At 41.6% G+C, this 25,875-nt stretch overlaps 1 long non-coding RNA gene and 1 pseudogene across 1 annotated transcript; one reads left to right on the top strand and one right to left on the bottom strand.

Moving 5' to 3' along the window:
- Positions 1–9,530: 9,530 nt before the first annotated feature.
- LOC131895446 (uncharacterized) lies at positions 9,531–13,575 on the top strand. Its single transcript, XR_009375184.1, has 3 exons — positions 9,531–9,584; positions 10,408–10,495; positions 13,325–13,575. It is a non-coding gene; the product is annotated as an uncharacterized LOC131895446 (long non-coding RNA).
- Positions 13,576–23,564: 9,989 nt separating this feature from the next.
- On the bottom strand, positions 23,565–24,498 carry LOC131896055 (large ribosomal subunit protein uL10-like; annotated as a pseudogene).
- Positions 24,499–25,875: the final 1,377 nt, after the last annotated feature.

Below are 25,875 nucleotides of genomic sequence, written 5' to 3'. Positions count from 1 at the left end.
AAGCACCCACTCAGAGCCAGAGTTCTTTATTCTGATGAAACCTACATTTATCTGATATCATCTTCACGGGGTAGAAATTCGAGGATGGCCTCTCTCAGCAGCTGAAGCTACTCTCAAGTAGTGTCACCTTACTTAAGTGATGCGACAAAGCACCGGGCGGCTCTCCTCCTTGCCCTTTTCCTCCTCACCTCTCCTCTGTAGCTATCAGATCCTTGGTTTGTCCTCATGTCCTCTTGTTGAACATTTAATTGGGTGCAGATGCTAAGTGCTGAGGCTAACATTTCACATCTTTTCCGAAGCAAAGGGATAAAGCCATCACAACTATAATCTGCCAGGCTGTAGGAAAGTAAAAAAGAAAGTATTATCTACATAATATGTGCAGTTGGCACACTTGGAAGACATTAGGTGGAAAGCCAACAAAGACCCCATAAATCCTGTAACAAACTTGGGGAGGGAGAGCTGTTGTGTTCCTTTTGAATGAGCTTTAAGTTACAAATGAACATTTCTGAATTTAAAAGAGATAGAGGTTCCAGCAGTGAAAGAATGTTTTTAAATCTGGGGTTGTGTTGATTTATGCAGTGGCCAATAACAAACTGTATGAATAGGAGTTTAATAGGAAGTACATATACTAATAGGTATGAAGAGCAAGCAAAACCTAAGACTATTCTCTTGCCTAGTGACCTCAGGGACCCATGGAACACGAGCACACCAGTGGCTCTCACTTTCTCATACATCTCAGACACTGAGCTGAAGATGCCTGGAAGCCAGCAACACTGACAGACAAGGACAAAATATCCACATTCAATGAGAGCTTGCTCTTCTAAGTTTGGAGGCCAAGAACAGCAGCAGCCTAGCAAAGCAGAAATATTTTGTATCGTAAACTATTGTATTCTAGTCAGACTTGACAGATAGGCCACACCAAGGAATCAAGACACCATGAGGGCCCTGGACACCCTGTGAGGGTGCTATTGGAAAGGATTCAGTGGAGAGCCTAAACTTCCACACCTGCCTAGAAAGACTATGATTTCTACTGTGCTGGAATCCAAGAAGACGGAGTAAATAAGGACTTTCATCACTTCTGGATGGTACCAAAGCTGAAGCTACCCACTCCAACCCACACCCCTGTGGTCAGTGCTGGCCATGTAGGAAGCAGTAAGGAGAGATTCCTTACCTCTGTCTGCATAGGAGGTGTCATTAAGCACCGGAGAAACCTAAATTTACCCCCATACAGAGGATAAGAGAAACTGGAAACTCAGACATTTCTGTCAGGAAGATAAAATGGTACAGCTACTATAGAGAAGAGTTTGACAATACTTTGAGAATTAGAGATGCATATACCATAAAACCCAGCCATTGCACTCCCCATAATTTAACACCACAAACTGAAAAATTATCTTCCCAGAAAGACCCGTGCACGAATGTCTAGAGCAGCCTTATTGACAATAGCTTAAGGCAGAATTAGCCAGGTACTTTCAACAGGTAGATAGTTAAGCATTCCAGTTTCCCTCTACACTGTGGAACATTAATCAGCAATAAAATGGAATGAACACCTGATGCACAAAACAGCTTGGATGAATTTCTCAAAATTTTCTCTAAATGAAAAGTGCTAAGTCCAAAAGGCTGTCTATACTTAGTGATTCTATGTATGGTATGCTTTAAGTGACAAAATTAGAAGTGATGTCCAGTGGCTAAAGGGCACAACAGGACAATAAGGAGTAAGGAGTAACCATGTGGATGGTCCCTGAGGTGCTGGGAAAGGTTTGTTTTCACTGTATCAATGTAGATACCTGGATAATGAAAGTGTGCTTTTTTTTTTTTCAGTACATTACAGTCTAATAAATAACCACATATATGATTACCCCATTATTTCTTAGAACTGCAGGGGACACCAATTATTTCAAAACTTTAATGAAAAACAGTGCTTTCTGGGGCAGTGGGGGAAAGACAGAGAATGCCATGTTAACTAGAGCGCAATAGTCAATCACCATGTACACCTTTGCACTCAGTGTGTCCTCCAAGAATCTGGTTAACACCTTTTAGCACACAGGGTGTGCTATTGTGATTACTTTTGATATTTTTACTTTACAAAAACTTTGTGATTACTTTTTACCAGGTTCTCCATTTCCAGAAGAGAGGGGAGATGGAGATTACATGTAGAATGCCTATAGTAACTGGAAATGGAGCTATAGTCAAGATTGATGGCCCTGTCAGCGCACAAGAGTGACAAACAGAGGGATATAAAATACCAAAAATCTTTTGCTGGGAGCATTAAAATCTACTGTAAATCAATTTTTCAATCCAAGATACAACAGTTTTCAACTATTAAGATGTCTGCTCGGTACCTCTGTTAAATGGTCTTCTGAATGAGAACTGGGTTTCTATTGAATTCTCTCATTGAGTTCAGAGGGTCAAAAGAGTTTTTTGATAGTGCGATTACTGGTCTGCAAAAATCTCTTGAATTTTTATGCCTAGATACAGCATAGCTTTTCTCAATAATTTTCAATGTGATATAGTCTGTCTTGGGGGTTTGCTTTTCCTGCCAGGTTTATAACTCTAGATGAAAAAGCATGCTCTCCGGTTTGTACTTTCCTGTCCTCCACCATTTGGCCAAGCATCTGACCAGCAAACTTGAAGACACAAGCCCTGACTGAGGCAGAAACAGCATAGCAGTCCCAGAATGGGAAGTCACAGTCCTTGTTAAACTGGAAGCACAAACCGCTTTATTTCTGCCCTTATCTTTCCCTTTAGCTGGCCTCCTTTGATTGCCAGACCCTTCCTGAGGCTGCAAATCTCACCAAGCAGTTCACACAGGGTGAAAATACTGGGTCCTCTGGAGCCTGAGAACACCTGAACTAGTGTTTCACCGGTTCACTCATCTCTTTTGTTTTCTCTGCAGGAAAAAGAAGAAAGATTGTCTATAAAGTATTTCCTGGCAACCAAGTTAACTTTCCGGCAGTTGAAAATCTGTCCAAAGAAATGTGGTGCCTTATAAACATTCTACATGAAGTCTCAGTCAAATACCTACTAGGACTGTCAAGAATCCAGTTAGCAGCTCCCTGGATGCCATAAATTATATTTAGGATTTCTCGTGTCCAAGACACAGAGACTGGAGGAGGTGTTAGAATACACCTGCTATGACCCCCTCCCACCAACACAAACAGCTTCAGTAACCACAACATCCGCTCTGCTTTCCCTCTGCAGAGCCAATAAACAGAAACGGGAAGCTCAAGGCACACTTGGATTTCTATGAAGAAGAGCAGTTTGTAAGACCAACAGTCTGGAATTAGCCTCATCATTTGTCATGATCAGGCTAGACTTAATGAGAAATAAATACTGCACTGTACCCATTGTTTGCAGGACTAATGTATTCTAAAAATGGACCACACCTCAACATCTTCACAACAGAGGTGCATCCCCACTTCTGCTTGTTTCTAATTTAGGGATGGAGACCTGAAGCACTTGCTTTGTTTCCTCCTGCATCCGTCTGTCAGTAGGTTACATATTGTTGCATGTACACATTTAGTAAGAGTGGAATATGCACGGACTTCAACTATAGTTAGGGACACCCCAGGATGCATCACACTTGCCTTAGTGCAGTGTTCCTGAAGAGCGGCTGTCAATAGTCTTTATGAAAATTACCTGGAGACTAATTAGACATTCTGAATTCCTGAGTCCAGACCCAAGAGACAAAGCCCACTGCCTAGAACCCAGGAATCTGTATGTTGTCCTATTTTATTTTAAGGCAGGGTCTCACTGTATCGTAGGCAGATCTTGAACTCTCAACCCACCTGCCTCACTCTCTAGAGTGAGGGTTGCGGATGGGCACTACCATTCTCAGCTACATTTGGAGGAGCTGACACAGCGACGTCCATGTCCCCTAAGGTTTCCAAACACCTTCTAGACTTCCCTTTTTAAATTGACTGCACCCATCTCATCCAACAATCTTTGAAGGTGAATATAGCTTTAACCTTTGAGGGAAACAGAACTCTTGATCAATATTTCCCTACTAACAGAATATCAAGAATACTAAAAAATAAATAAAATACACTAAATGATATTCACCCTCAAGTTTTTCATAATCCTCTGCTTGATTATTTAGTAAACCTCAGTGAAAATCTCGCCTGAAAATGTAGTTTTCTAACAAGGCATGTGTCTGCAAACCTCTTTAAGGAAACCCTGGTTTGGATTTAGCCTTTGCTCTGAGGGTTATCCTAATCGATTCTTCTGGTTAAACCGAAAGAAGACATGGAGACTTACTTGTTTCAGTCATATGATTTCCAACTGCCTCATAATATGAAGCTACCAAAAGTCTTCAAAAAGGCAAGGTGACTCAGCAGGTAAACACACTTGCCACGTCCTAAGACCCGAGTTTGATCCTTGAAGCCCACAAGTTGCCCTCTGACCTCTACACATGCATAAGCCTTTCCTCCCTTCCCCCAATGAACTAAGAATGCCATAGAACATCTTTAACAAGATGGTTCATTTAGCTGATAACACATTTCCTTCAAAGGTGGGCCTTGTGAATAGACCAAGCCTTGTAACCATTTTATTTCATGTGAAGAGCTTATAGTAAGACAGGTATGAATGCTCCAAAAATACAACCTTTAGGTTACATTTCTTTTCAGGCAAGTGGGGCTTCAAAGGTAAGAGCAGGAAATGTGTCTGGCCCAGGGTCTTGTGTATCTGTACCACTCGAGAAACATTTGAAGTCATTTTCTATTTTATACTAGAACTCACATTGGCACAACGAATGAGAATTTGAAACAGCTCATTGTGAATTGATCAACTTCAAGTTCTCCTTGAGGAGTAGTTGGCAGTTCTCAGATTTTTTTTTAACAGTGGTAAATGTTGTGAAAGGATAACCCCTACTTTAGATAGGACAAGTTCCTAAGATACAAATCATCAGTTGGCTCCAAAGGGCTTTTACTCTAAGAGATTCAAATCCGAAGATTTCCATATTTGAAAATCATCTCTAAAGCACTGGACAGCTGTGGTGGGTTCCTATAAAATAAGAAATATACCAAATTTACAAATATACTAAGGAAGCATGAGTGAGGAAGTATAGGCGGGTCAGTTTTGAGAGGAGAAGGTTCTCTCTGCTTTTTGACTATTAAAATCACACAGGTTTTGTTGTTATTATTGTCTTTATGGTGTTGATAAACAGTAAAGAAGTCTTGCTAGCAGCAACTTTAGTCTCCTTGTTAATGAGGAATTTACTGTGAGTATCAATAACAAGTTTATAGTTCAGCTAGGCTACCTTTAAGGATTTGAGAAAGTTTCCAAGTTCCAAAAATTAAGATTTGACAAACACAGCTTCACTAAGGCCTGAAATGTCCTGAGGAGTGAGTAGCAAAGGCAGTGAGCTTCTTTTATAGGCTGGGATATGTTCCTTCACCTGTATTATTCTACAGAGGAATCCAGCCTACAGAGGAATCTGGTCTACAGAAGAATCCAGTATATTTTTGCTCTTTACAAAATGTTAAGAACAAAGCAATTGCAGCTCTATTGCTGAGTATGAATAAGTGAGAAATTCTCCCATAGACTCAAAAATCATTTCAATCACTGTATTCAGACATGAAAAGACACGAACTTAAATGCCTCAAATATAAAATAATTACTTTCCAAGGCTCGTGCAATCAGATAAAGTGGCTGATTGTTATGTATAATTTATTTTATCTTGACACTTAAAATAATGAACACAAAACTTCATTTCTATAAACAAATGGTGGCCCTACAGAAAGGAACCAGGCCATTCCAGGGCTCTAGAAAGTACCAAAGCCTTATGAGTGTCCACTTACGGCCAGCTGGAGACAGGATATAGCCTCACTTGCTTACCCACTTACTATGGAAGTTTGACTCTCACTGCCCAGTGTTCAGTGAGCATTAACAGGGGTACATCCTATCCCTGTGGATTGCAGTCAGACGGGAACTTTTGAGGCATTGAGACTTTGCTGTGTTTTCTGATAGCCCAAACTTGCTCTCACTGGCTTCTGATTTCACTTCTCCCCAGGGGACAGAGCCATTTATAAGAAGAGCAATATTTATGCAGAAGAACTCAGGAGCGAAGCTTTCAGAGAATGAAATATGCATGCTGGCCAGTGGAGAGGAGAGGCTCATCTTCCCAAGATTCATGAATAATCCTTGTTTACCCTATAATAGCTATGAATTTGTCAAATGTGTCCCCTCCCCGTTTCTTTCTCAAAGATTATTACTGATGAGTCCAATGATGCTGTCTTGTCAGAAAAAAACCACAATTTGTGTTTCAAAACAGTATTTTGATGGCCTGGAATTATGAAAATTAAAGATGGTGATAATCTGGTAATTAACAGCAATTTCTTTCATTACTGCAGAAATGGCACCATGCAACAGCAGTGACCTACAATTTTCCTCACACAAGATTTGCATATATTATCACCATGTATGTTTGTAATTACCCCAGCAGTCACCCAAAATATCATATCATTTGTTCATATGATGTTAGGAGTGTTCGAAAAGACTGGATTGCCTTCTTTTCTGGAGCAATGGAACAAAAGGTCATTGTAAAAGTGAACATTAAACGTGATGTGACACGTACAGTGGAAAGGTAATTAGTGCTAGCATTAGCTCTTTCTCGCTAACTCTTTGGCAATACAAAAGTATGGACATATGCAGAATATTTTCATGTTAATTCGTTTTGCTTTTGTGTTGTTTTCACTACAACTAAAACAGGAATTAAGTAACAGAAGGTTAAAAAGCTAAACAAAATAAACAGTAGCTGCATCCTAACAGCATCTCATGCCTCCCTGGATCAGTGCCTGGTCCTCCTATTTGTGCGGAGGGACTCTGTGAATGAATGAACACCTTGTGAACAGACAGCCTACAGCTGAGCCTCCGAACTCCAACTCCCAACTGCTCCCAAGGGATGCTTTGGTGCCTCTTGAAGTAGCTGTTCTCTTTCCTACTGTAAGATGATCAAGTAGAAGACCAGGATATGCTTGCACCAAAACTTGGATGCCTAACTTTAGGTATCCACATTCTATATATTATGTCAAGGGCATTCCATCTCCATGCCATTAAAAGAACCTGAGTGAGACTGAGTTCAGTCAATAAACTATGCACCACATAGCATGAGGACCTGAGTTAAGACCCCTACTTCCATGTAAAAAGTAAGTACAGTGGCACATATCTATATCCTAGCACTGAAGAGAAAGAGACAAGAGGATCTCTGCAGCTCCCTGGCCAGCTACTCTACCTGGGCATTGTCTTTTTCACTGGGTTTCCTACCAATTTCAGGAGGTTCCACAAATAAAGGCTATATTTCAAGGTCAAAGTACTTTGGATTGACAGCATTGAGAACTAACTTTTGGTTTTTTTGTTTTTGTTTTTAGTAGGGTAATTTTGAGATATCTGCACAATCATGAAGATATTCAAGAATAGCTGTTGACGTATCATTTGTAACTACAAAATCAGAAAAATTCCCCGAACATCCTTCTTAGACGTGGATTACTTAAAACATGGTACAGTCACAAAGCAGAATCCTCAAAGCATGCAAAAATAAATAAATAAATAAATAAATAAATAAATAAATAAATAAATAAAGCAGACACATGCATTTACATAAAAGGATCCTGGTTATAGTACTCTGAAAAAGGCAGGGTAAAGTCAAGGACAATAAGTGTTTCTCCTTTGATATATATAAATATATATAAAATTCTGGTGTCAGGGGTGGAGTGGAGGAGAAAGTGAGAGAGATTCTGTAGAGATTCTATATAACTGCTAACAGGTATGCTCTATTGAGAATAAAACAAAAGTTTTGTTCAACTCCTTTATATTATTTAATTTGCTTTGTCATGTAAAATACTCTTTTTTTAAATGTGGGGAAAAAAACTATTCAATTAACTAATCCAATAAAGAGATAACAAACACATATGTCCTGCACTTAACATCTGTGATATGTGGAAAGGTTAATGTAAATATGACACACTGATTTTTGATGTCTTTTATCACCATGATAAATGGCAATGTCTGTGTTTTTATGTGCGGGAAGTCATAACAGCTTCATCGCCATAACAACTTCCCAAGTTTGCAAAGAGTCGCATCTAAATTTATTATTCTTTAAAAGCAAAAGTCTGATAAAACAGGTTTCAGATAATAAAAGTTCACTTCTGTGATTGCTGATCTACTCTCAGCATCTGAGAGATAAGTGTTTTAGAGAATGCTGGCGGACTTAAAGATAGCCACAGATCTCTGCGGCAGACTTAGAACTGGCAGATGACAAATGGCAATAACAGATTTGAAATTACTCACACGATTTCTTTTTCTTTTAATGAAAGTTTTTTTTTTAAATTTTCAGGTTTATCTCCAGGAAAAAAAAAAAAACGAATGTTTTGAACTTTTATAGAAATGAGAAGAAACTTTTCTAGTAATGGAATTTGAGAAAGATATAGATCATTAAACGAGGAGAAACTGAGCAAATGACACTCACTAAGCCCCTCAGTTTATTACCACAGGAGAATGCTTCCCTGTGCACCCACACAGCATCATCACCCATATCATCAGCCCCGTAGAAAAACCGGCAGGCTGGCCTGCTTCTTCAGGGCATTTCCTCACAAAGGGCACACCACAGAGAACCTATGTCGAGTGCATTCTGGTGCTTTGTTCGTATCAATCTTTCCTTCTAGAGCCTCCTTTACAAACCTACAGTGGAATAAGGAACCGTATGTCTACAAGGTAGGCGATGTAAATGGACGCAAGGAATGAATAAACAAAGCATCTCTCGAGTACGTGGAGGAGTGGGCACTGGCCCCAAGAAGCACATCACACCCACCGCCTCACGATCTCAGCAACTCTTATCTCCAGCACAGCAAGGAGGACAAAACAGCACACATTCTAAACTAGGAAACAAGAACATATGCCAAGGCAATAGTTTAAAAACTGAGCTGCAGAAATGTGGAGAAAACAGGCTGGTGAGCTGGAAGGGAACGCAAACGAAAGGCGTGCAGCCTCAGAAGGCAGCAGCAGAACCGGCAAAGGGAGCAGACTGAAATCTTGAGGATTTTGAATTCTTTGGGTACCATGCAACACACTGAAAAAGAAGAGGTTTTTCTCCAAACTAGAATCAACAATAAATGAAAGGATAAAATCAGCACATTTGCTATCAAGGTATCTAACTAAAATGTTTCAAATTCTGGTTTGCTCACTCCAAATTATTTAATCTTTTAATAATTCCCGCACAGCTCCCAACTGCCTTCTGCTCTCCCTTTTCCATCGTCATCCATTTCCCTCTCCCTTTGCTTTCATGATAAATTTTGTCGTCGGGGTACGTGCCTACAATTAGCTACCAATTCTTCACGGTTGTTCTGTGTTTGGGCGAGAATGGTCCTTGTTTTTATATCTCTAGTGCTTCATTTGGGAACTTTCAGAAACCCAGTTCTAGGCAGCCGATGTGCCTCGTTTTGCTCTGGTATCATGACAGAGAGCATTTTAGCCCTAGCCAGTGGTGTGCCCATGGAAACTGGGGTCATTGTATCCTAGGAAACTATGGCAACCAACGGAGGCAAATTGAAAACAGGCCCATTGTCATCATTTGTTAACGAGTAAAAGATGTGAGTATCCTCTACAATGAATTCAGCTGCCATTTGCCAAGGAGAATATGCAGTTCAGGTTGGCCCCAGTAATTAGAACAGATAAGCGTTTGAAAGCATATATGATTGAGTTTATCTGTATTGTTTTTAATAATAAACATTTATTAGTCTTGTTCCTAAAATAGCCAAGAAATTCAGCCGATATGATCAGCTCTTATGAGAAACTCTTCACACTATTATTGACTGTATTGTACCCTCCAATATCTAGTAGTTTATCCAAAAGCACAGAGAAGTGCTTATTATAATTGCACAAAAGGTATCCAGAGATCATTTTGATTTCTTCTGTGGCTCTGTGCATTAGAAATTAATTGAATAATAAATTTAGATTCTTAATTCTCAGTTTTGGCTTCTCAACTTACAATCCCCAATTTTATTGAGATTCTTCCTCAGAATCTAAGTAGTTTGGCTGTCTAATCAAACTGAGTTAATGAGAGGCCATATAGGTCATCCATGTAGACACAGCATCTATTATTTTGACAAATGAGTTTCCAGCATGAAGGCAGAAATCTCACAGTCTCCCATTTTGTTTAAGCTCATTTGTTTTGCATATAATAAGAAGTTTAATTCCAAAATTTCTATCCCCAAAGAAATCTGGGTCATGCTATTGCTTCCAAAAACAGACCTGAGAAAAACAATGTCTCCAAGAAGTCTGTATATTTATATGTTATGTATACACACACACACACACACACACACACACACACACACACACACACAGAGGGGGAAAATACCCCAGATAAGAAAAGAACAAATTATTAATTGCAGAATCTCACTTATTTCACAGGATCTGGTCTGTTCCTCAACTCTCAAAGTAAACAGAAAAGTGATGAGTATATGCTAAGTATTTTAAGTCAACAATATAAAATTGACAGGTGTGTTGACATGAAACCACAGTCTTATTGTCTGTCTTATACATATATATGTTTTCAATCTTTAAAGAATATTGAAATTTCCATATCCTTGTAAAATGATGTATATATAAATTCTCTAAGAATCTTTACATTTTCCAGTCTTTGACTTCCTGATATCCATTTTTGATGGCATTCATTGTTAGCAAATGGCCTCTTCAGATAGGTGTTTCACAGGAAATGATTTCTATATTGCCAGATACACTCATTTAAATTGCCCAATGTTAATAACAACTGGAATAAACAGGCTTGGCTATGAACACATGATCACTGGTAATGACCAAGAAGAGGAAACAAAACCACACAGACACACCAGAAAGTAACCTGCAAGCCTGCAGCAGTCCGTGGCATGTGTTGACTTCTCAGAGGGCACAGACATGCAAGCTGTTTGCATCAATAGTCTCTACTAGACAAAGTCAGTGGTGGGGTGGGGGATGGAATGAGTTGCCGAGGTTGCACCTTAGTGTGTGTACACCAAGTTTCCATGGAAGAGTAGAACAGTACCAGCCCTTGTGCCCATTGACATGCCCTCCATTGAGAGTTCAGAGAACAGAATGGGGTTAATCCAATCATGCTATGTGTTGAAAAATACCAAAATCATAGGAGGCCAAAACCCAGCACCATTCATATAGGACAGAGATGAAGAGAAGAGAAAACCACTTCCAAAGATCCAGAGCAAAGGTACTGTGAGAAGACAGCTTCAGAGGACCAGCATGCTCGTGGGAGCATCAATACTACAACTACAGGGACAACCATCAGGGAAAACAACAGATAAATGAAGAATGCTTGACTAGGGGCTTCATGGAAAAGATAAACATTAAAATTCATTTTGTAATAGCCATTAAAAAGATTATGTGTGGGGGCAACCCCCCGCATTTATTTACCCCAGGGACTCTTGAGGAGTGAGGGATAAGAGATTTAGATAGAAATATAGAGGAGAGAGATAGACAGAAACACAGAATATCCTCAGGGGGGCCTGGGTCAAAACCCACCAGCCCCTTCTGTCTCTTCTAAAGAGTTTTTAAAGGAGTGCCAAGGAGTGGAGCAAAAGACACCCTCACCCCCCCACCCCCACCCCAGCATAGCCAAGTGCAGATCATCCCAAACACCCGGTAACCACGCACATGGTCAAGCCATCCCCTAATGCAGCCCTGCTGTGTAAAGCAAGCTCAGATCTTACTAGAAAACCTTTGTGGGATCCCACAATTATGTATAAAAATAAAATCAGGAATAGAAAAAGTAGTAAATTTCCTAAAATCTAAAAAAGCAAGAAAGAAGTTTACAGGTACCAAAGTTAGACATATGGATAATTTGAGTCCCTAGAGAAGAGCATAGTGAAATAAAACTACACTGATAGATGTAATAGAAGAAAAATTTCCTGAACTTAAAAAAATACCTTGTGTATACAGGAGGAAAACCTACCACATTCCAGTGAAAAACAACCAATATTGCTCTGTCCTTCTCCACTTTATCCCATCACAAACCCATGCTTTATCTCAGGCAAATCTCTTCCATGCAACCTTTTTCTTTCTTCTCAAACTTGACTTATTACTGTGAATGTGGCTATTCACATGCTACGATGTGCATGTAGAGTTAGAGGACAATTTTGTGGAGTCAGTTCTTTCCTTCCACCTCTACAGGGGGTCTGAGAGATGGAGCTCAGGATGTCTGGCTTATGGGAGAAGTGCCTGTACCAACTGAGCCATCTTGCTGATCCCTGAGAACTTTCTAAAAGTAATTTTTGGTACATCACTCTGGCCAGACGCACTCTTGCAGCTGTCAGCATTTACATCCTGTTCTGAACTTTGAGGTTATGTGTCACCATTAACTGTCTTTTACTATTGGTATACGGGATAGTTGGTGCCACTCAGAGAATGTGCTTTCCACTAATCTTGAGACACGACAAAAGAAAACTTCAATATATCCCCTGAAAGAGAAACAGGCTTTATACTTTAATAAAAACAGCAAATACATTAAAAATTAAGATATAAGCACAAATTTTCCAAAACCACTATTCTAAATGACTAACAAACCAAGAAGGTAAAAATAAGTTTATTGAACATAAATAAACTGTTTTAGTTTCCTTTCTGTTGGTGTGATAAAACACTCCAACCAAAAGCAGCTCAGGGTTTATTTGGCTTGAATTTTCTGATAACTGAAGACTATTTTTGTCTGTTTTGCCCCCAGGCCCACACCCCTTTTATTGGTATATGTCCTATTGGTCACAGTCCATATTGAGAGAAGTCAGCACAGGAACTCCAGGAGGATCTTGAAAACATAAACTGTGCAGGAACACTGTTTCCTGGCTCACCCAGGCTCATGCTTAGATACTTCTCCACATAGAGCAGGATTGCCAGCCCAGGGAATGGTGGCACCCATGGTGGGCTTGACACTCTTACAACAATTAATAACTAACACAATCCCATGTCCGTAGACAAATCTTATCTGTGCAACCCCTCAATAGAGACTCACTTTTCAGGGGACTCTAGGCCATATCAAGCCAAAACTAGGACATATACCAATACATGGAGTGGGAAGGACAAACAGAAACAGCCTTACATCATTAGAAACTTCAAGCCACTTAAATTTTTTTTGTTTTATTTGAAAGACTGTAAAATTAATCTAGAGAAGAAGGGGACAGTGAGTAAATTTAAAGAACTGGGAGAAAAGAACTCCCAGTATGAGTGTTTATCGTGTGAATGACCCTGTGCAGGGTTGCTCACACTTACTATTTCACTCAAACCTCGGGGCAGTTCTGCGTAGCCTGCTCTACTACCCTACCTTCTTCCACAGGAGAAGCTGAGTTATTCTGTCAGTAAATCTCTGACAGAAGAACGGAGGCCAAGCCTCAGGACTGGATGTTTGAAGGTGTCCACTGAAGACCAATTTTGGAAAGAATTATCAGGGAGAGGAAGAAACTAAGAAAGGAAATGTAACTAGAGTTATGGATCTTAAAATTCCTATAGAATATTTTATGAAATGTAAATATATTTGGATACATTTGATAACTTTAATTTAAAGTATAAATTATAAAGTTTAGCCCAAGAAGGATTAGAATATCTGAATAAAAATGATTACCAACAAGTTGAAATGCTGCTGCTTTTTCTTTTACTTTTTTCTCTTTTTTTTTCTGTTTTCTTTCTGTTTTTTTCTTTTTCTTTTCTGTTTTGGTTTTTCAAGATATGGTTTCTCTGTGTAGCCCTGGCTGTCCTAAAACTAGTTCTCTAGACCAGGCTGGACTTGAACTCAGAGATCTGCCTACATCTACTTCCTGAGTGCTGGGATTAAAAGCATGCACCACCACCCCCTGGCAGTTGCTTTTTCTTAAATGACTACCGGGTCTTAAATATTTTTGATTGATAAATTCCACAGTAATTAGTTTCAAGACATGAAAAACATAGTATGGCTTTTAAATTGATTTAAAGATGCAGAATAATTCTGAAATTAAGCCTGTCCAATTAGCATGTGTATGTTTACTGCTGCATTCTTCACAATAGCAAGGAAATGGAAGGAGCCTAACTGCCCATCAACAGAAGAGTGGGAATGAAAATGTGGCGTAGACACACAACGGAATTGTACTCAGCTTCAAAGACAAATAAAATCTGAGAGGAAAAGGAAGTTTAATACGAAGAAAAAATTGCATGTTCTATCTCAAACACAGATCTTAACTTTCAATGTTTGTATGCCTGTAAATATGAACATGAGAGTGGGGTGTGAACTGTGAAACTAACTACATACATGTTGTGACCTGCATGGCTTGGGTCCTGGAACCCGGGCTAGGGGTGGTGAGGGAGTGAAAAATGGATAGATACACAGACATGCATAAAGGAAGGTCAGGCTCAGATGGGAGTTCTCTAACTATCATAACTCAGTATGTTTATTTGGGTGCAGCACTTCAAGAGGGGTTAGCTAGCCTAGGAAGGAGGTCTCCTTTGGGAGCAGTTTCCATCTGCAAACATCTATGAGGAGGAAGCTGCAGTTTTTAGTCTTTGTATACACTGATCAATCATTCATAAACACACATACTCAGACTCCTTTCTTAAGCCTGGCCCATATGGGGAACCAGCTTGTTCAATGTCTCGTGTATCGTAAGTCCTCGACTGCGCCCATACCAACAATGCATGTTTGTTCAGGACTCAGTTACTCAAGGCTTCCTCTGACCCCTACAGATATGAGACCTTGAGAGGGGAACAAAAGGTATGTGGGGAAGGGAAAGGTCCCACTGAACAAGGGAGGGAGAGGGGGGTTTCCAGCATACAGGGGCATAGCAAGAAAGAGAAAGATGATGGAAGGGAGAACATCAAGAGGCACCCAAACTGAATTTTGTTAGAAAGATGCTATAATGAAACTCAATTCTTTGTATGCTAATAAAAAAATTAGCACGCATAAAATGATAAAACCAACGATACTTCTGAATGTGAGTGGAAGATTGTAGGGGACCTGCCCCCACCTTTTTTCCCAGGGTACTCTTGAGGAGTGAGAGAGATAAGAGATTTAGATAGAAATATAGAGGGGAGAAAGACAGATAGAAACATAAAATAGTCTCAGGAGGGCCTGGATCCTTATCCACCAGCCCCTTTTGTCTCTTCTAAAGGGCTTTTTAAAGGAATGCCAACTGGTGGAGCAAAAGACCTCTCCCCTCCCCAGCACAGCCAAATGTAGACCCTTCCAAACACCTGGTAACCACGCACATGGTCAATCCATCCCCTTAAGCAGCCCTGCTGGGTAAAGCTCAGATCTCACCAGGAAACCTCTGTGGGCCCCCACAGAAGATGAAGCTAAAAAAGTAGTATCGGCTGCAAGAGAATATTTATCTAATGTTCATCTAATGGAATTACTAAGTTAGTAAAGCAACTTGATACTAAGAAATCTGACACATGAAAACAAGAACTTTAAAACCGAGTATTTACTAGATACAGAACACGAATTTAGTTAAATATAAATTGATTATCAAATTGTTGATCATCACGATAAATTAATAAAAATATTTTAATATCTTTAATTTATTTCTGTTTAATGCTTGGGGCTCAAGAATGAAGCGTAGGGTCAGAGTGCTTGCCTCCCACACACGAGGCGCTGATGCTATCCCCAGCATTGCGACAGTAGTGATAATGAAGTTGATACCATGCACACTGCTAGAAAAGCTACTGTGTTTACCAGTGAAAAAGAAAGGAAGCAAGGTTACCTAGTATTACCAGTACAACATGTCGCTGAAGCACTCAGACAATTAGATACAGGCAAAAGTAAAGAGAACTGTAACGTTTACAATAATAATAATACAAAACGAGCATTATTTTCAGACAGTAAAGTACATCTTTAAAAATTCATGTTAGGGGCTGGTGAGAGGGCGTACCAAGTAAAGGAGCTTGCTGATAAACCCGACAACCCTTGTTGGACTCCAGAACCCACATGGAGAGAACTCACTCCTGCAAGTTGTCCTCTGACCTCCATATGTGTTACACACGTAACAACACACAAAATAAGCAACTGTAATCATTTTAAAATTCAAGATAATTAACCACAATCATCATAAATACTAAGGCAAGTGAATGATGTAAAGCATAACCCTAAAAAGATCGCTTTCTCAAATCCAGCATCTATTGTATATTTTTCTCTAATAGTAGATGTATAATTTGCCCTTTTAGATTTTGGTGTCTTTATATGTTTAAAAAAATAGACCTAAATCTATATCTAGCCCAAATGTACAAAGGTGGAGCATCTACTTTACTTTAAATCTCACCCTAGGGCAAATTCCAGACAGACAAAAGATGTAAATATAAAAAGAAAAAAATGTAAAATCGCAGGGCAGTGGTGGCACATGTCTTTAATCCCAGCACTCAGGAGGCAGAGCCAGGCAGATCTCTGTGAGTTCGAGGCCACCCTCACTCTACAGAGTGAGATCGGGAACTTTTGTGTAGATTTTTTTCTTTTCTAAAAATGTGACCAAATAAAAACAAAAATATAAAAGGAAAAGAAAAGGTAGATCTGACTATGCGCTACCTCAAAATCCCAAGGTGATCAACTCAAGCTTGACCTCAGAGAAGCTAGCTAAGGGTAAAAGCCAGATGTGGTGGCACACACCCATGCAATCCCAGTGCCCTGGTGCCTGAAACAGGTAGATCATGAGTTTGAGGCCAGCCTGGGCTGTTTGATAAAGAAAATGTAGGGTGATTGCTAGAAGCTGGGGAGACTAGGGTATTGGGAGACACGTGGAAAACTTAATCAACGAGTACTAAGTCACAGGAATAAGCATTCTGGTGTGCTATCACACAATAGGGCAACTGTTGATAATAATTAGAAGACACTGTCTGTGTTGAATGATTGCACCACAAAGAAATGGCAAATGACCGAGGAGATATTTCAGCATTTAAATGTCTATTTAAACTGATTTATTAAGCCTCATTTAAATATTACAAGATGAATGCACGCTCCAGAACGTCCTATAGTACCCCATAGATATGTGTAATTTTTACAATCAGTTAGAAAGTTTAAAATTTTAACAAATTTTTAAAGAGTATGTTAGCTTTCCAAAGTTCCTCTTTCACTTAGACTGTCGAAAGCTGCATCCTTCCCAACCTAACAATAGGAATAAGAAAACGCACAAAACTGAAACTGCCGTGATGACCAGCATGCTGGACATCCCACCAAAGTGAACTCCAGGGAGGCAGGCTCTTCCAGGAAAGGCAAGACCCGTCAACCCCGCCTCAGCACTGGAGAAATAAGGAACTCCCTACAAACAAGCTAGAAGAAATCCTGGAGAATTTTCAGAAAGTCGTCAAGGAAAGTCATCAAGAAACTGGTCAGCATGAGAGGATTGGTGTAAAAGCGATCTGAACTCCAAACACCAGCTTGCACACAGCAGTTAACAGGGCAAGAAGCAGACACCACGGCTGCCAGCAGGGGGCAGCAAACTCTCTTGCCCCAAGACCTAGGCCCACATCCATTGTCTTTGAGAGGTAGAAGACATGTCTTAGCATCCATGGCTACTGGGCACAGGATGAAAACAAGGCCGTGGTGCCTCAGGGAGATAGGCACAGAAAATTCTCAGTCCCAGCACTGTTCTCACGAGCACCCACTCTAGTCAAATACGGCAAGTTCAACCCACATTAGCACTTTTATTCATCTAGAGCAGTAGTTCTCAACCGCCCTAACGCTGCAACCCTTTAACGCGGTTCCTCATGTTGTGGTGACCCCCCCAGCCATAAAATTATTTCCATTGCTACTTCATAACTGTGATTTTGCTACTGTTATGAATCGTAATGTGAATATTTGTGTTTTCCAATGGTCTTAGGTGACCCCTGTGAAAGGGTCATTCGCCTCAAGGGGTTGTGACCACAGGTTGAGAACCACTCACCTAGACAGTATTTGTAGACTCACAATGAACTATGCTGACGACTCAACTCAGTGACATTTGGCACATTCACAGTGTTTTACAACAATCACCCCAATCTAATTCCGAAACATATTATTTCCCTAGAAAATGGCATGCCAATTGAGCAATCATCTCCATCCCACAGCCACTCATAGGGTCCGTGGACTTATCTGTTCTAGATATTTCACTTAAATAGAATCGTATAAAGTGTAATCTTTTGTGTCTAGCTCCTTCTACTTAACCTAGTATTTTTGAACGCCATTCATGTTGGGGCATGTATCAGCCTTCTTCACTTTTAATGGTTAAATAGTATTCTGCAGTATGAATATTATGTACTTGGGCAGTTCATTCGTTTGCTGCTAGGTGAGTTTACTACCACCTTGCACTACTTCTGTGAATATTCATTTTCATATTTCCACACTAGCTGTTCTCTCTACCCATGACGCTCTCCTGTTCAATCTCTGCAGAAAGGCTCTTGCTTGTCATTCAAGTGTCAACCTCAATATCATCTCTTCAGATCATTCTTCCACAGCCATGGCTCCAATGGCTGTCCACTCCCGGGCCACACAACTTCTCAGCTCACCACTTCTCACTGTCTGCTAAGATACAGTTTGCCTGAATATGAGCTTCCACACTAGAGAAGTAGAGGGGAACCGTCCCTCACGAAAGCAGTGGATGCTTAGTAATCGGTTAAATGAATGAGCAAAAGAGGTAAAACACACATTTTTCACAATACAGCTCTTCACTTGGAAACCTGAAGCAAAGATATAGCGCATTTATCTGCAAGATGTTCAGCATTGAAGCATACACTAAATTTACAACCATTTTTCCAAGTGTATTGTCTTGATTTCCCTTACCTATATTTAGCATCCAAAGTGTGACCAACAACTGCTTTTCCTCTCAAGATTTCCAACAAAGCATTATAGCAGATTTTCCCGGATTATGCTCAAATCCCTCACTGTCAAAAGTGAACAGTTCGGCTTTCCGCTGAACATCACGTAAGTACAAAATCCATGAATGAACCAGATAAAAGGCAAACTCTGGGAGCCTGCAAGTGAGGAGTTAGGCAATATGCAGAGACACTTATCTAGGATCGGAATGTAATCAGACAACAAGCTAAGCAGAGCAAGACCTGCTGTCCAGCCTAGGCAGGCTTAGAAGGGTCTTGGTGATGATAAGGTCAAAACAAGTTTATACAGTTAAAGGGAGGGAAGGGGTGAGCGGCTGGGTAAGTTCAGGAGGCAGGTTGATGATATAAGTAGGAACAGGGTGGTTTGAGGCCTTTCGGTGGCCTCTGCGGTATCAGGAAAGAAAACAAGACCAAACCCCAGGGACAAAGTCCAGCTCAGCACAAGGCAACAGACAAAGCCAGTGATTTAGAGAGGGCCGCTGGGCTGGGGCTCACCTGTGGTGCAAGTACCCGCCCAGCTAGGGCAGTTTGATTTTTCAGCTGAGTGCTGTAGGCCTGCCGCCACTGAACTCGGCAATATTAGAGGTTGGCTCCAGGGAGGAGGGGTGGCATGAGTGGTTTCTCTCAACAGGGAAAAGGGCAGAGATTGATGCTGTTGATTCTATAAAAGTGGGCAGAACTGATTCCGGACAACAAGGAGCTTACCATGGAGCTGTGAGAGACTGGTGTAGCGGTAGAGACAACTGGAAAGCAGTGGAAGGAAGGGGAATATTTTAGGTTGAAAAATGACAGCTGGGGCAAGTCTTTGAAGGCCTGAAGGCAGTGTTAAGACTCCACTGTATAGGCATGGGGCAGCCACTGTGACTTTTGAGCATCAGCAGCGTTCTATTTTAAGAGAAATGGGTCTGGATGTATGGGGTATGTAAAGCCTGCTGTGTGGTCTTAAAGACACATGGTTCACATATCATTTCTCTGCTCTGCAGCTTTTTGTATCCTTCTCTTGCCGCTGACTCCACCCTGTCTAATGCACCAGCACTCCAGTGTTCTAGGGCCTGGATGTTCCAAAGGAGAGCGAAGTAACAGCAGCACAGTGGCTCCCAACACACCAACAATAGGTGTCCATTTGTAACCAGGTGGATCACATAACTAAAACCAAACTTCAAATTCCTTTAGGGACTGTCTTGAGATGGATGGACCATGGGCAAAGTCCAGACATTCTTACAAGTGAGCAAATGCTTGGAGGATATTTGAAAAATTGTATCTCTAAGTCTAAAAATAAAGAAAGGTAGAAAATCAGAGGAAAAAAAGGCTTTTAGTGAAGTCAATGGAAGTATGAGTTAATTACATGTGGACTAATTTCCTTAAAGATCCAAGCACTAGATAAAATGTCACTGGACATAGTCTCTTCTACCACTTAAGCCTCTTGGAAATGAATTTTGTAGCTCACAGTGGGATGAACTCATTTACCCATGCACCTTCTTGGTGACAGTGGACACAGGAATACCTATCTGTCTCTCCAGCTTCTCTGTCTCCCTTTGTGATTATGCTCACATTTCTCATAGCTTGCAGTATCTTTCAAGTCCCTTGACCTGTTCTGTCCTATGCTGAGGACTCAAGAGCCTGGTGTTCTAGGAAACAGTAATAACAATGTCAGTCTAACAGCAGAAACTGCCATCAGTAAAGACAACATTCTCTGGAGTGGTCTACCACATCATCACTAATTGCAACATGACCACAAAGTTCTGGGGCTAAAAGGAGAAGAGATTGTGAATCCCTCTCCAGCAGCATTAGCCTCCCTAAGTGCAAACAAACAGTCCCAAGTTTTCCAGTAGAAACCCTTATTTAGAGGGATTTTATAACCTAGTGCTTATAATCCACCGTGAACTTCAACTTGACCCAAAAGGCCCCAGGCTTATGAGTTCATTCTGTGTTATAATACAAAGGGGGCAACAAACATAAACTGTAATCATTCACAAATGGCTGTGTTTAAAAGTGACATTTTACAAGTGGCCATTCCGCAGGTGGCCCTTCTGCCGTCAGTGCTGTGGCCGTCACCATCCATCATCCACAGAGAATTCTAGAAAGCAGAAGCCATACACCCTGTAAAAAACCTATGAGGCTCTCAGGAAGAATATGTTATTTTAGGCCAGGTAGCTGCCAGATGTTTCAAAGACAGGAAAATGGCCTGTATATTAAGGTTTTATTTCTCCTCAATTTTTGAAATGTGAATTTGTACCATAAATGCAATCTGCAATGCACTTCCAGCAGCTCCAGCCCCTTTCTTTCCTCACAGGCACTTACCATCTGGTGATGACTGGAGGCCACAATTAGCCAACCAGTTGCCCTTGGCCAGCTTCTCTCTGCTCAGGGTGTTCAAAGCCCATCAGATGAGTCTCAACATGTCATCATATTGCTAAGCAACAACTGGCTAGAACCGGCCTTGGCTGAAGAAAGCAAATGGTGTTTCAGAAAGTCTTTTAAAAAAAAAATCATTGTGTAAAAACCTAGAAAAAGAAGGAAGCGTTGCTGGTGAGAACAATAATAAGGACAGCTAATTTTTTTTCATATCCACAAATAAGAAAGTCAGAAATCCTCCCTTGACATGTGTCAGTCAAACTGATGGGGAAGGTGTCCTTAATCTACATGTATTGGTTAATAATTTATACATATTCACCATTATGAAAATTCAGGGTACAATTCCCATCTAAAGATGCTTTTAACCTAGTTATGAAGAAGCCAATATATGTGAAACTGTGCAAATAGGAGGAGAATAATTCGAGATAAATGTTGAAAGAAAGAAGTGAAATGGGAATAAGGGAAGGGTGAGGGAGGCTGTCACTGAGTACTGTGGACAGAAAAGGGGCACATTCCTAATGAGAGTATCCGTGGTAGAGAGGGCAAGAGACTGAGGAACAGTGGGTTATGGGCTGAGACTCATATCCATACAGCACTCATGTAAACACTAAAAAAAGTCACTGTTACAGGTAAAAAGTCATTTGATACCCTGACTGGCCCTGCCCTGGACCTGCAGATCCGAAGCAGGATTTAGCAAGCTCCCTCCATGATTCTGACATGCACTCACATGCCCTAAGCACTGCTATAGATGTTTCCAGAGAGGCAAAAGGGAAGAGGGAGAGCCAGGTCGCCAGCTAGTCCAGTCACTATGTCAGGGGAGACACGCCAGGTCATCCCATTGGATACAGCCTCAGTTCCTTCATCTGTGAATGGTGGGCTGGCTGTGGCCATCTTATCTATGAATGGTGGGTTAGGTGTGGCCATCATAGCCCTCTAATAGAAGGCTTTTAATTCATTACAAACTCATGTGAAACCTGCGTGTGAAGCAGATGCAGGAAGTCCTCAGCATTCCTACACAAAGCACATTTTGAGGGAAAATGAGATGGCTGGATGTGTCTGTGACCCTGGGAGCGGGAACACACAGAAAAGGAAAACATTGTAACCTTCTCCACCAAGGCTCAGTACTTGCCTCTGGGAAATCCTTATGAGTCAGGGCTGGAAAGATGGATCAGTGGTTAAGAGTACTGACTGGTCTTCCAGAGGACCTGGGTCCCCAGGACCCACATAGCAGCTCACAACTGTCTGAAACTCCAGGATCCAACACCCTCACACATGCAGGCAAAACACCAACGCACATAAAATAAAAATAAATAAGTTATTTGTTTTTTTTTTAAAAATAGAAGGAACCACTTTGGGGACCCCTTTGTTGCAGCCCATCTAGGTTTCCTAGTGGCTGTACCCAGCAGGACTGCCTAAGAGCAGGGTTGATTGGACCACAGGCCTGAGTATCAATCAGGTGTTTGTAAGGGTCTACACTTGGCTGTAAGTAGCTAGGGGGAGGTTCTTTGCCCCACTTCTTGGTATTGTTATAAATAGCCCTTTGGAATAAAGTTCTGGGGCTGTGGACAAGGATCCAGGCCCCACCTGACGATATCCTGTGTTTCTCTCCCCTCTTTATTTCTATCTAAATCTCTTATTCCTCATTCCTCAAGAGTCCCTGGGGTAAGTAAATATGGGAGCTGATCTCCCACCGTCCTTCCAACTCCAAATAAGTTAAACAGGCATCTCCAATCTAAATCTAGTCTGGGGATCCTCCTCAAAGCCTTGGTTGAAGTGGTTAAAGAGGCTAAGACTAAAGAATGGCCACCCTCTGTCTGAGGGAAATTATGGGGCCAGAGACTATAGGATGTGCGTAGCCAGTGGCACGTACTCCAGAGGCTAGGCATACATGGAACCCCCTCCCTTTTTATTCAAATTTTTTAATTGGTTTTTTATTTTACATCCCTACCACAGTTTTCTCTCCCTCCTCTCCCTCATTTCCTTCCCCCACCTCCCCTCGGCCCCGCCCCCATCCACTTCTCCCCTGCTCCTGTTCAGAAAGAGTCAGGCCTCCCATGGGTATCAACAAAGCATGGAGTATCGAGTTGCAGTAAGACTTGTATGAACCTTGTGTGAAGGCTGAGCGAGGCAATCCAATATGAGGAATAGGTTCCCAAGAGCCAGTGAAAGTGTTAGGGGCAGCCCTGCACCAATTGTTAGGAGTCCCACAAGTAGACCAAGCTACACAACTGTCGCGTATATGGAGAGGACCTAGGTCAGTCCCTGGTTGTTGGTTGAGACTCTGTGCGATCCTATGAGCCAGGCTAGGCGTCTCTGTGGGTTTTCCTGCGAGAGAAACAAGCCTTTGTTCTCATGTTTCTCAATTTAAGCTGGTTGAGTTGGTTCCATTGAGGCGATCAGTCAAGGAGACCAAATCCCATATCCTCATCTGATTCCTTCAACTCTTCCTTGGCTGCAGCCTTGCCTGGGGCTGCCGCAGCGGCAAAAGCAGCAGTCGTGGTGGCCGCCACGGGGGCAGCAGCCACAAATGCACAGGGATCAGCCAAGAAGGCCTTGACCTTTTCAGCAAGTGGGAAGGTGTACTCTGTCTCCACAGACAAAGCCAGGCCCCGCTTGTACCCATTGATAATAAGAGTGCGGCACTGAGGCAACAGTCTAATAATCAAACCGCAGACAAACACTGGCAACGTTCAGGCACCCTCTAGGAAGCGGGAGTGAAGAATCCGCTCTGTGATGTCAAGCACCTCCGGGTTGTAAACACCGCTACTGTTATACACCCGCCGAATGATCATTCCAAAAGAGAAGGGAGAGACGCTCAGCATGTTAGACAGTGTGGCTTAACTGGTTCCTATTTTATCTCGTTTCTATCAGCTGCATTTCACTTAGAATTCCAGTGGTTCTGTACCTGGCGATTTTAGTGGTAATGCCTAAAGCTTAGAAGAAAGAGGTCTTCTCAGGCCTCAGATAAGTATTCTGAGATGACACAGAGACCTCACACACCGCAATCGGCACCAGTGTGGGCAGCAACATGTCCCTAACTTCACTGAGATTCTCCTTGGTGAACGCAAAGACCCCATTTCCGTGGATATGAGGTAGCTTTTTCTCCAGAGTCCGGTGGTATTCCAGAAGCCCTCCGATAGCCTTGAGCATCATGGTGTTCTCGCCCATCAGTACCACAGCCTTCTCTCACAGGGACACGTGGATGTGATGCATCTGCTTGGAACCCACATTGCCTGCTCCCACAGTGAAGCATTTTGGGTAATCATCCAAAAGTCGGATGATCTTAAGGAAGTAGTTGGACTTCCAGGCTGCCCTGTCTTCCCTGGGCATCACCGCAGAGCATCAGAGTTTGCCAGGCAGGGTTTAAAGATGATGTCACTCTAGTGAGGATCCTTGGTGAGAGAAGCAGAATCCCTTATTTTTAAACTTGATCTTCCAATCAAGATATTACACTTTTGAAATTTTTCTAAAACTCACTAAGTCTAGTATACATTTATTGTGATTTTAAGTAACATTTTAGCTTAACAGAACAACACGTACGGATGTCTGTGAGCAGTCTGGCTCGGACTCACTTGGAAAGCAATTTCAATATGAGCTGAGTCCGCCCTAGTTGTTGACAATCTGCTAGGTCCTGTTTACTCCCTGAGCAGCTGCCGCCAACACATATATTCAGGGCTGCAATCAAGAGGGTACCCACTGGATTCCAAAATGGGAGATGAAAGGGGAAGAGGAGGGGGCAGAGGAGCTTGGACATTCGAAACTCTAAGCATCTTCCAAGGGTAATCTTTTATTAATCCTGTAGTGCCCATTGATATGTTAATTAAGACAGAAAAAATCTTAGACAGGGATTGGGGGAGATTTTACAGATATGACTTTTTTAAAAATCAGTATTCCACAAGAGAAGCCGACAAAATAATTAGTATCCTACAAAATCCTGCTGCGGAGCTCTGCTGAAGCTCCGGTTTCCCTGAAGTGTAGCAGAGCTGGGCTGGAGCAGTCAGGACAGATCCCAACCAACCACCACTCACTAAAACAGCCACCACTGTTCTTAAAGCTTCCGCTAGATTCACTGGCCTATCACCAAACAGTGACACCTTTTTTGTTGCTTTCTTTTGCTTTTGTGTCTTAAGATAGGATCTTGCTATGTAGCCCTTTTGGCCAAGAACCCTCTTTGTAGAACAGACTGGCCTGCAATCCTCCTGCCTCTGCCTCCGGGGTTGTAGGCTCGCAGGCACACGCTACCAACTATCAAATTGTGTGTGACATCGACAGTTTCGGCATTAAACAAGAACACAGTCATGCTTACCTAATGAACACTGTCCCCAAAGGGTGACAAATCATTCTCAGATCCAAGCTGAACAATGTGGCTGTTAGAAGTTACTAACAATCTTCGAACCTGTTATTTCAACTTGGATGTGTAGTGGAGGCTTGTGTGTACAGGTGCATGCCCCTGTGTGGGTTCATGTGGAAGCCAAAGGTCAACGTAGGGGTAACTTCTTCAGTTGCTTTCCAGGACATTTCTTTAAGGATTTGTTGCTGGACCTGAAGCTCACTATTTCAGCTAAACTGGCCAGCCAGTGAGCCCTAGGATCCACCAGCCCTGGGGTTTCAGGCCCATACCATCATACCCAGTATAAGAGTCCTCAGGATCAGAACTCAGATCTTCATGCCTGTGAAACAAGCCCCTTACCTCTTAAGGCATCTCCC

Source organism: Peromyscus eremicus, chromosome 19 (assembly GCF_949786415.1).
Source record: "Peromyscus eremicus chromosome 19, PerEre_H2_v1, whole genome shotgun sequence".
Lineage (NCBI taxonomy): Eukaryota > Metazoa > Chordata > Mammalia > Rodentia > Cricetidae > Peromyscus > Peromyscus eremicus.
The sequence above is the reverse complement of the archived record's forward strand: the minus strand, read 5'-3'. Positions and strand labels throughout refer to the sequence as shown.